The 10374-nt window shown below is 42.0% G+C and overlaps 1 long non-coding RNA gene across 1 annotated transcript; it reads right to left on the bottom strand.

Annotated features, from left to right (window-relative positions):
- Positions 1-2102: 2102 nt before the first annotated feature.
- Positions 2103-10325, bottom strand: LOC141578705 (uncharacterized). The gene is made up of 2 exons (XR_012509330.1): positions 10082-10325; positions 2103-8895 (listed from the first exon to the last, which is right to left on the bottom strand). It is a non-coding gene; the product is annotated as an uncharacterized LOC141578705 (long non-coding RNA).
- Positions 10326-10374: the final 49 nt, after the last annotated feature.

Below are 10374 nucleotides of genomic sequence, written 5' to 3'. Positions count from 1 at the left end.
CCTAAGTGCCTCAGGCTTGAGAAAGAAATCAGGATCTGATTCTCCTCACATCAGTTATCCGTCATGAGACTCTGCTCTTCTGTGGCACTCTCTTCTCTACCCCTTCTTCTGATCAGTGCCTCATTTTTTTTTTTTTTTCAGATTTTCTGTTGCTGATCTAATACTAGCCCAGACTGTCCCCTGTACTCCAGGTTAAAACAGTCTCCTGCCTCCTTGACACCCATCTTGAAGGCCTAATGAGCATCTTACATGCCCCAAACCCAGTGCCAGTGCTTCCCCCAATCCCGGTTCCTCTCACAGCATTGCCTGTCTTGGTCACCAGCATTTCCATTGCTCCCCGGGTGCAGGCCAAATCTTTGCTGGTATGTGGACTCTCCTAATTCACATCCTACTTGTGACTGGGCAGCAGGTCCTGCCAGCATCATTTTCAAAGCTACCCAGGATGCAGCCTACTCTCATTGCCTGCCTGGTGGCCAGTATCTCTTACGGTGAGTGTGTCAGCAGCCTCCCTGCTTCTATCCTTGCCCCCAGGTCAATTTCTCCATGGCATCCAGAGAGTTCCCTGGGCACCTCCCTCTTTGCTCAAAACTTTCAAGGGCTCTCAGCTCCCTCAGGGGGAGAGTCCACACACCTTGCGAGGTGGCAAGGTCAGCCCTGGTTGCCTTTCTAAGCTCCTTGTCTTTCTTTCCCTCTGCCTCACTCAGCACCAGCCACACTGGTCCTCTCTCTGGCGCTCACATGCATGAAGGGTCTTTTTCTTTAAGAGCAGGGCCTTTGCACGTGCTGTTACCACTTTGCCTGGATATATTCCTACCTGATTATCTGCCCACCTTAGTCCTTCTCTTTAAATCTCTATTCATAGCTGGCATGTATTAGGTGCTTAATGAATGTTCATTGACTGAAAACCAGTCAGTTGAACTGTTGGTCCCAATTTTTCACTGCCCTCCCTGAAGGAGGATTACATGTTCCTATGTGTTGCTAGTGACTTGCAAACCCTCCCTATGCGAGTGGGAAGGAGGCAAATATATCTGTGTGTGTATATATGTGTGTGTGTGTGTGTGTGTACACCTGTACACATATATGTATGCATATGTGTCTGATATACATATATGTCTATATATTTATATTTTTTCCAGGTTTGGAAATGATTCAAGAACAAAGAGTTGACCAAAAAGCAGGGCATTTCTTTTAGAACCATATTCCATCCTGAAAATAGAACGATTCACAAAGGGTGAACTACATGCCACCACATTTGGCAGAGACTAGGAGTGTGAGGCCCAGCAGGGGAACCTGGACAGGGGGTGGAACATGTGGCCCTTAAGAAACACTGATTCAGGACAGAAGTGGTCATAATAAAAACTTGGTGGGGGGTAGTTAATTAGAACTCAACCTTCTTCCACTACACAGTGACATGGGAGAAGTCATACTCAAGAGGTCATACAAATACAGAGTGTAGACGAGTCTCAACAGAGTTCAACCCTTACAACCATGAGTGAATTCGCTCAGGAGACAAACCTTACAAACATGTGGAATGTGGGAGAGTCTTTACTGAGAACGATTGCCTTTCAGTGTATTTTAGAACTCATTCAGGAGAAAAACCATCTAAATGTGTAGGCACAGATTATCCCTTAATCAGTATAAGAGAATTTATACTTGTGAGAAACTTCCTATTTGCAGTGAATTCAGGAAAGTACTTTCAAGGAGTGACTACTTTACTCTGCATCCAAGAATCTATCAAGGAGAGAAACCCTACAATGTAATCATCCAGGGAAAGGTTCATGCTTTTCTTCTTTAATCAACATCACAGCCCGCACGTTGGAGAGACACCTTTGGTTGTAGTCATTGTGGGAACAGCTTTAAACACAGCTCAGCACTTCTGCTGCTCTATCAGAGAACTCATACTGGGAAACGCTATACATGTGACCACGTGGAAACGCCTTCAGAAGGTATTCTCACTTCCTCCAGCACAAGAGGACTCATACTAGAGAACATGAATGGGGTCAATGTTGGCAGGCTTTAACTATGACTTTCACCTTATTTGAAACCAGGAAATTCATATAGATTAGAGAAACTTATTAACCATAATCAATATGGTAAAGATGTTGGTTGGAATTCCATTTTATTTGACATCAGAGATAAACCACAAAGGAGGCAGAATCCACAAGTTATTTTTGACCCATAAATAGGTACCTGAGTGCAATACAACTTTGCACTTGTGGCTCCTGGCAGTCATAGATGACGTGGTATGAGCAGTTATGATCTACATATGCCCTTGATTTGCAATAGAAACATCATTTAATGGGACTCAAGGTCTAAGCCTGATGGACAATGCCTCATAGAAATGAATGCCATCTGTTGACTGAATAAAGATGACATGGTATATATATACACTGGAATACTACTCAGCCATAAAAAATAAAATGCCATTTATAGCCATACGAATGGACCTGGAGATCGTCATTCTAAGTGAAGCAAGCCAGAAATAGAAAGAAAAATACCATATTATATCACTCATATGTGAAATCTTAAAAAAAAAAAAAGAGAGACACAAATGAACTTATTTTACAAAATAGAACAGACTCACAGACATAGAAAACAGACTTATGGTTACAAGGGGGAAGTAGGTGGGAAAAGATAAATTAGGAGTTTGAGATTTGCAGATACTAACTACTATATATAAAATAAACAACAAGTTTCTACTGTATAGCACAGGGAACTATGTTCAATACCTTGTAGTAACCTATAATGGAAGAGAGTATGAAAAAGAATATACGTATGTATATCTATGACTGAAATATTATGCTGTACACTAGAAATTGACACAACACTGTAGACTGACTATATTTCAATTAAAAAAGAGAAGTGATTCCCATCGGTAATAAAATGTAGATGTTATCAATGACAACAGTGTATATATTTTACATCATGTATGAATCAGAGAACTACCAAATCTGAAGTGTCATGCAGAGATCATTTATCTTTTAGTATCATGGGGATCAGTGTATGTACAATTTTATGGTAGTCACAGAAAAGAGCTGAAAAATATGCTACCTGTTTCTTTCTTACATAGCCCTGTCATGTCAAGCAAGTCAGAATTTTATACTAACTCAGCGATGTTTCACAAATGGCATTCTACCACTAACTTTAAGAGAGGTATCATAAATAGTTGTTTGCATCTTCATGTTTCTATGGGCATAGCCAGTGTCCAGGCAGGATTAAAGAAACATACCACACACAGAACTACTATAACTCATCAATGAATTCTGTAAAGTTGAAGGATACACAATTAATTTGCTGAAACTTGTAGCATTTCTGTACACTAACAATAAACTATCAGAAAGAGAATTTAAGAAAATAATCCCATTTACAATTGTATTAAAAAGAATAAAACACCTAGGAATAAATCTAAGGTTGTAAAAGATCTGTTCTGGGAAAATTATCAGACACTGAGGAAAGAAACTGAAGATGACACAAACAGATGGAAAGATGTATTATGTTCATGAATTGCATTAATTCATATTGTTAAAATAACCACACTACTCAAGGCAATATACAGATTCAGTGCAATCCCTATCAAAATACCAACGGCATTTTTCACAGGCCTAGAACAAATAATTATAAAATTCGTATGGAAACACAAAAGACCCCAAATAGCCAAACTATCTTGAGAAAGAAGAACAAAGCTGGAGGAGCAGGTTTCTTCATTTCAAACTGTACTACAAAGCTACAATAATCCAAACAGTATGATACTGGCACAAAAACAGACACATAGATCAATGGAACAGAATAGAAAGACCAGAAACGAACCCACACTTACATGGGCGATTAATCTACAACAAGGGAGGCGAGAATATACAATGGGGAGAAGATGTTCTCTTCAATACACAGTGTTGGGAAAACTGGACAGCTATGTGCAAAAGACTCAAACTTAACTACTTTCTCACACCATGCATAAAAACAAATTCAAAATGGATTAAAGACTTAAATGTAAGACCTGAAACCATAAAACATGTAAAGGAAAACATAATCAGTACACTCTATGACATTAGTTTTAGTAATATTTTTGGAGAAGATACGTCTCCTCAGGCAAGGGGAAAAAAAAGCAAAAATAAACACACAGGACTACGTCAAACTAAAAAGCTTTTGCACAGCAAAGGAAACTATCAAAAAATCGAAAAGGCTGCCAACTGAATGGAAGAAAATATTTGCAAATGATATATCCAACAAGGGTTTAATATTCAAAATATACAAAGAAATCATAAAACTCAACATCAAAAAAACTGTTTCAAAATGGGCAAAGGATCAGAATATTTTTCCAAGAAAGACATACAGGTGGCCAACAGGCACATGAAAAGATGCTCAACGTCACTAATCATCAGGGAATGCAATGTTTTATTACTCAGCCATAAAATGAAATCTTACCATTTGCAACAACATGGATGGACCTGGAGGGTATTATGCTAAGGGAAATGTAAGACAGAGAAAGACAAATACTGTATGATTTCACTTACATGTGTAATCTAAAAATTAAAACAAATGAACAAACTTAACAAAGCAGAGTGATAGACACAGAGAAGAAGCAGGTAGTTGACAGAGAGGAGCATGAGGGGGAGGAAATAGGTGAGGGCGATTAAGAGGTACAAACTTCCAGTTGCAAAATAAATGGGTCACAGGTATGAAATGTACACTGTGGGGAATATAGTCAATAATTATGTAATATCTTTGAATGGTGACAGATGGTAAATAGACTTGTGGTGATCATTTTGAAATATATTGAAATATCAAATCACTATGTCGTATAACAGAAACTAACATAGTATTCTATTGTAAGTCAATCATACTTCAGAAACAAACAACCAAATAGACAAATCTATAGAAACAGAAATCAGATTTGTGGTTACCAGAGCGGGGAATGGGGGAACTGTATGAAAACAGTCAAAGGGCAAAAATGTTAGTTACAAGAGAAGAATCGGGAAATAATGTACAGATGGTAAATATACTTAATGCTGCTGAATGCTATATATGAAAGTTAAGAGAGTAGATCCTAAGAGTTCTCATCACAAGGGAAAAGTTTTTTTTCTATTTGTTTAATTTTGTATCTGTAAGAGATGATGGATGTTCACAAAACTTATTGTGATCATCATTTCATGATGTATGACAGTCAAATAATCATGTTGTACACATTAAACATACACAGTGTCGCGGGGAGGGTTTAGCTCAGTGGTAGAGGGTGTGCTTAGCATGCACGAGGTCCTGGGTTCAATTCCCAGTACCTCCATTAAAATAAGTAAATAAATGAATAAACCTAGTAGCTACCCCCCCAAATTTAAAAAATTTTTAAAAAGTGTTGTATGTCAGTTATATCTTAATAAAACTAGAAGGAAAACGGTTTAATTTTTTTAACATTTGCTAAGCCCTGCTCTTATTTTATTTTATTGGAGGGAGAGGTTATTTTTTTTTTAATGGAGGCACCGGCAATTGAACCTAGGACCTCATGTATGCTAAGCATGCACTCTACCAATTGAGTGATACCCTCCCCCCCTTAAAAAAAAATGTTTTTAAAGACATACCACTGCCTAGTGAAGTGTCTTTACTCCCAAGGATGATACTGGAATTTTGAGGAACCTCATTCATTCCTGCTCAAAAGGGCATATGGAGTGTTCTGGGGAAAGACCCCACACAGGGACTCTGAAGAGCTTCCTCTCCCTCTCCTTTCATGAGAATCCTTTGAAAAGTTGATTTTCCCCCTAGACCCAAGGGACAGCTCTTGCTCTTCCTTAGACTCCATGGAACATACCACCTTTCCTTTCCAGCTCTACCGTCAAGCCCTCTACCAAGACCCCATCTCCTTGCTGCTACCTGGATGTTGAGACTTGGTTCAGTTCCAGATCTCTGCTGGTAGAAGTCCAGAAACTTCCAGCATCAGCATCATCTTGGGTGAGCAGATGGCCTTCTGACTCAACTCGAGGAGAGGCTTCTGGGGCAGATGCGCTCACCCAAGCCGACTTCTATGCCGGCCGCTGTGGCTGTGCCACCCTCCTTCATCGTGGAGAGGTCAGCTTCCTCTACAGATGCAAAAACGCCAGCCACTCTCCTTCCCAGCTTTGGTCACAGTCGGGACATGGACACATCTATCAATCCTGGCCAGTGGGGTAAGAGAAAGTCTACAAGAAAGAAGGCTTCTGAAGGGCCTGATTCCTTCACTGTTGTAGGCAGGGTAGTAGCTCCCCAAAACTGCCCACATCCTAATGCCTGGAGCCTGTGAATTTGTTATCTTACAGGGCAAAGGGGGCTTTACAGATGTAATCAAGTCCAAGATCTTGACATGACAGTATCCAGGATTAACTGTGGTGGGTCCACAATCATCCTTGTTCAAGAAGAGGCAGAAGACTCAGGGTTAGAGAAGGCATCATGATGATGAAAAGGAGGTCAGAGTCAGAGAGAGATTTGAAGATGCTACACTGCAGGCTCTGGGGATGGAGGAGGAGGCCACGAGCCAAGGAGTGCAGAAGACTCTGGAAGCTGGAGAAGGTGAGGAAATGGATTCTCCCCTCGAGCCTCTAGAAGAAAAGAAGCCCTGCCAATGTGTTGATTTTAACCCAGTAAGACCCATTTTGGACTTCTGACTTCTAGAGCGGTGAGACGATAAGTTTGTGCTGTTTTAAGCCACAAAGTTTGTGGTAATTCGTTACGGTGGCAAAGGAAACAAAAACATTTCCTGACGCTGAATCTTCAGCCAAATGTATGGTTTCATGTGATGCTTAAAACTGCAACAACCACTTGAGACCATGACCATGAGGATATAAGCCTTAGGAACAACCAAGACAATACACTGAGGGCTGAGTCAAGAGATGCAGAGTCCCTGAAAGCACCCCTGGAAGCCCCTGCCTCTGGGTTTCCTGCAATGTAAGATAAAGAATGGTAGCATGTTCTGTTATTTGTGGCCAAAAAAAACTTCTTACACGACAAACTTCTTGCTCCCAACCACCTTCTGCCCCCAGTAATGCTGAGACACAATCTAGGGACTCCTAGAAGCAGCCAGCACAGGTAATCAGATATTGCAGGGTCAGGCAGCTTGTTGCTTAGCTGACTCAGTCAGGTGCTTGGAACAAACCACATACTTCAATTCAAAAAAAAAAATTGTGCAAATTTGCTGAACTACCAGATGCATCCCCTGCCACCACCACACACACAGAAAGTCCTATGGTTATTACTGTATGCTGTTGATGACTTTGAAGCCTGAATTTATGGGAAATTTTTTGAACTAGTACTTCCTGGGGGCATTTCGCCTTGTTTGAATCTAATTCGATTGTTCTTGGGAGGAATGGTAGTGAGTACCTTCCCTCACATTTTGAGAAGGACAGTACAGAGCCAAGTCCAAGGGCCAGGCTCCCAAAGAGCCCCATGGTCACTTCACGTGCGATTGTATTGAGCCTAATGATGATTTGGGATTTATACTTGGCCTTCCCATCCTCGAACATGATACTTATCTTCATTTAAGCAATTTTACTTCTAGTTCCTCCCAGAAAGTTATCTTCCTATAAGTCCCTTGCATTTCCTAACAAATAAATCCCAGACATTTTACATCTTTATGATTCTACTGTGAATCTCCTTTTTAACATACTTGTTAGGGTTATGGAAATTCTGTGTGTGTTGATCTATGTATCTTTATTTCTTACTGTCTGGTTTATGGCAATCTTACTGATTTTTAAAATTTTTCCAGTATTTTTGAAATAGTCTAATGTTCTCTATTAATAAAAGCATTTTACATTTTCTCTTCCAACAGTTATAGCTCTTAGGTCTGTTTTTCCTACTTCAATTGTGGTAACAAGATCACATAGAAATCCTGAACTTAAGGTTGCTAAGGACAGACACTCTTTAGTTTTGGATGTGTATATCAATCCGTAGTTACTGAAGAGAGGAGTGAATAAACAAGAGAATGCCTCAAGAAGAAAGATGGGGTCAATTTTCATCAGAGAGGGAAAGGTCCATTTCCTAACGCAGAGAGAAACATTGAAATGGGTTGTTCAGGACCAGCAGGAAGCAGGCGGCTGGTTTGTCCCTGGCCTACATCCTAGTGGTCAAAGGATGAGACACCCCTCCAGTGATGATACCAAGAAGCAAAGTAGGAGCCTGGTCCTAAGTGACACTGGTGGACAGCTTAACCAGTACCAGGAACCTCCTACTTATAGACCTTCAGTTGTGTGAGGAAATGGTGTTTGTTTACAGTAGTTGGATTTTCAGTTATCTATAGCCAAACACACCTTATGGGATACAGGGTACAAAGGTATGAACTGAATTATTCCAAACCTGACTGACTGGTTCGTCTTGCATTCTGTGACTTCCCACAGTCCTCTTTGAAACAGATTGCTTTCTGGGAGCGGTGGGGCTCTGCTCCTGCTCAGAGCTCAGCTTCTTCGCCTTTCCCCCACATCCAGTTTGGATTATTTTAATTTTGACCTTATCTTTGATGCTGCAAAGAACAGGCAAAGAACAAATGTGTAGCAGTAATGAATACACCGAAAAGCCTGTTTTCTGGGAAACGTGATACTAAGAATGTACAGAATGCTGATTATGTTATTCCTGCTTCTCCAACTTGAAGTTCTCAAGCTCTGAGTTCTGAAAAGTGTCCTAGAGGCTCATGTTTTAAATACAAGAACATACATCTTTCTTCTTTTTCAGATGACTTTTAAACATGTGTTCCCCTTCACATGGAACACTTTGAGATGCTCTGTGTGATGAATTAAGAGAATAAATGGTGAGTGGAGATCAAATCACAGGTCCATGATTCAGTCGACTGAAGGCCACCAGCTGCCACAGTGATTTAGTCAATATATACTTTTATATATCTTCTTCTTAGTCAGATATTGCTTATATTAAACCAATAGTGGACTACTGATTAAAGAAAGAATAGGAAAGAATGTTAATATAGTTCAACAATTCAGTATCTCAATAAACATATTTGTTCAACTACATATGGAGTATTTTAAGAGAAGAAAAGTGCATATTAAACTTTGCAATTGAAATGAAAGTTATTGTTGCTATCCAGCCATTTTCATAAATTATCGACAATGCCTTTTCTGCAGTTCTAAACTCTTAAGACCTTTTCTAATGACAAGTTTCTTTCTCTATTATGTATCTGCAAGATTTACCTGACCTGGAAGATGAGAGGACACCAGATGCTGGCCTCTGAGGAAGATATGAGAATATTTCGTCCTGGGCGTCCAAGAAAGATGACAGTGCTCTGGGTTCATGGAATAACAGAACACACCAGGTCCCAGGCAGGGACAGACTTCTCCCGTTTCCTAGACATGGGCACCTCGCTCACAGAAGAGGACACCGGGCAGAGGATCCTGTCCAGCCCACTCCAATTCCCTGACAATGACTCTGCTTAACCCAATTTTAGCCAGGTTACCCTGAACCTTCTCCCCAGTAAGGCCCATGCGTGTACTTCCTCCTGGAATCCCATCTTAGCAAGAACCCTAAGTCAGTTTATCAAGAGTTCCCTACTCTTGGTATCTGATCAAACCCCTCATCCCACTCTCTCCCCCAGGTGACATCCCATCACCCTGACTTGCATCCAGTTATAAACGTATTAGTTTGATTCAGCCAGAATCCCCTCAGACCTGATGTCTCCTCTTCCTAATTTTCTAACCAATACCTACGCCGTCCCCCTCCCACCCCAATCCTTGGTCATAAATCCCCACCTGTTCTGGTTGTATTTGAGAACTGAGTTCAGCTGCTCCGTTCCACCCTGGGGTCATCCTTCCCCTGTTGCAACAGTTTTCTGAGTAAAATCTGCTTTCACCGCTTTAACTTCCGTCCAGCTCTGGTTTACCGTGGGAACCTCCCCACCCTTGCACCTTTGGTCCACTTTACCCTGCCCTTCTCCCCACAACTTGAATGGACATTAGTCTTGATGCCTCCCCTCCCTTGTCCTGGAGGACGCTCTCTGCACACTTCCAGGCCGACTTGTTCCTCCTTCCATCCCAAGACCTGGGGCTGACTTCAGTGTTGCCTCCAGAACACTTGCTGGCTCCCCAGCCCGCCCCTTCTTCCTCTCCATTAGACGTGGACTCACCTTCAGCCCCGCTTTCTTCCCGGAACTTGGGAGGCCTTGAGCCCCGCCCCTCACACTTCCGGCCCGACCCTCCCCCTCTACGTTGGGTGTGAGCCCCAGCTCGCCCCGCCCCTCCCGCCCCCCCCCACTTCCGGTCTGCCCCATGCGTGGTCGCCTTCCTGGCGAGGCATGGCTCCCTCCCGGTCTGCGACGTCGCCCACACACATGCTGGGGCCCCGCAGCCTGACGGCCCCGGACCGACGCCTCCACCTGCCCAGCCGGACCGCCGAGGGCTCCCTTCCGCCGCCCGGGCT

This window comes from Camelus bactrianus, chromosome 9, assembly GCF_048773025.1.
Source record: "Camelus bactrianus isolate YW-2024 breed Bactrian camel chromosome 9, ASM4877302v1, whole genome shotgun sequence".
Lineage (NCBI taxonomy): Eukaryota > Metazoa > Chordata > Mammalia > Artiodactyla > Camelidae > Camelus > Camelus bactrianus.
The sequence above is the reverse complement of the archived record's forward strand: the minus strand, read 5'-3'. Positions and strand labels throughout refer to the sequence as shown.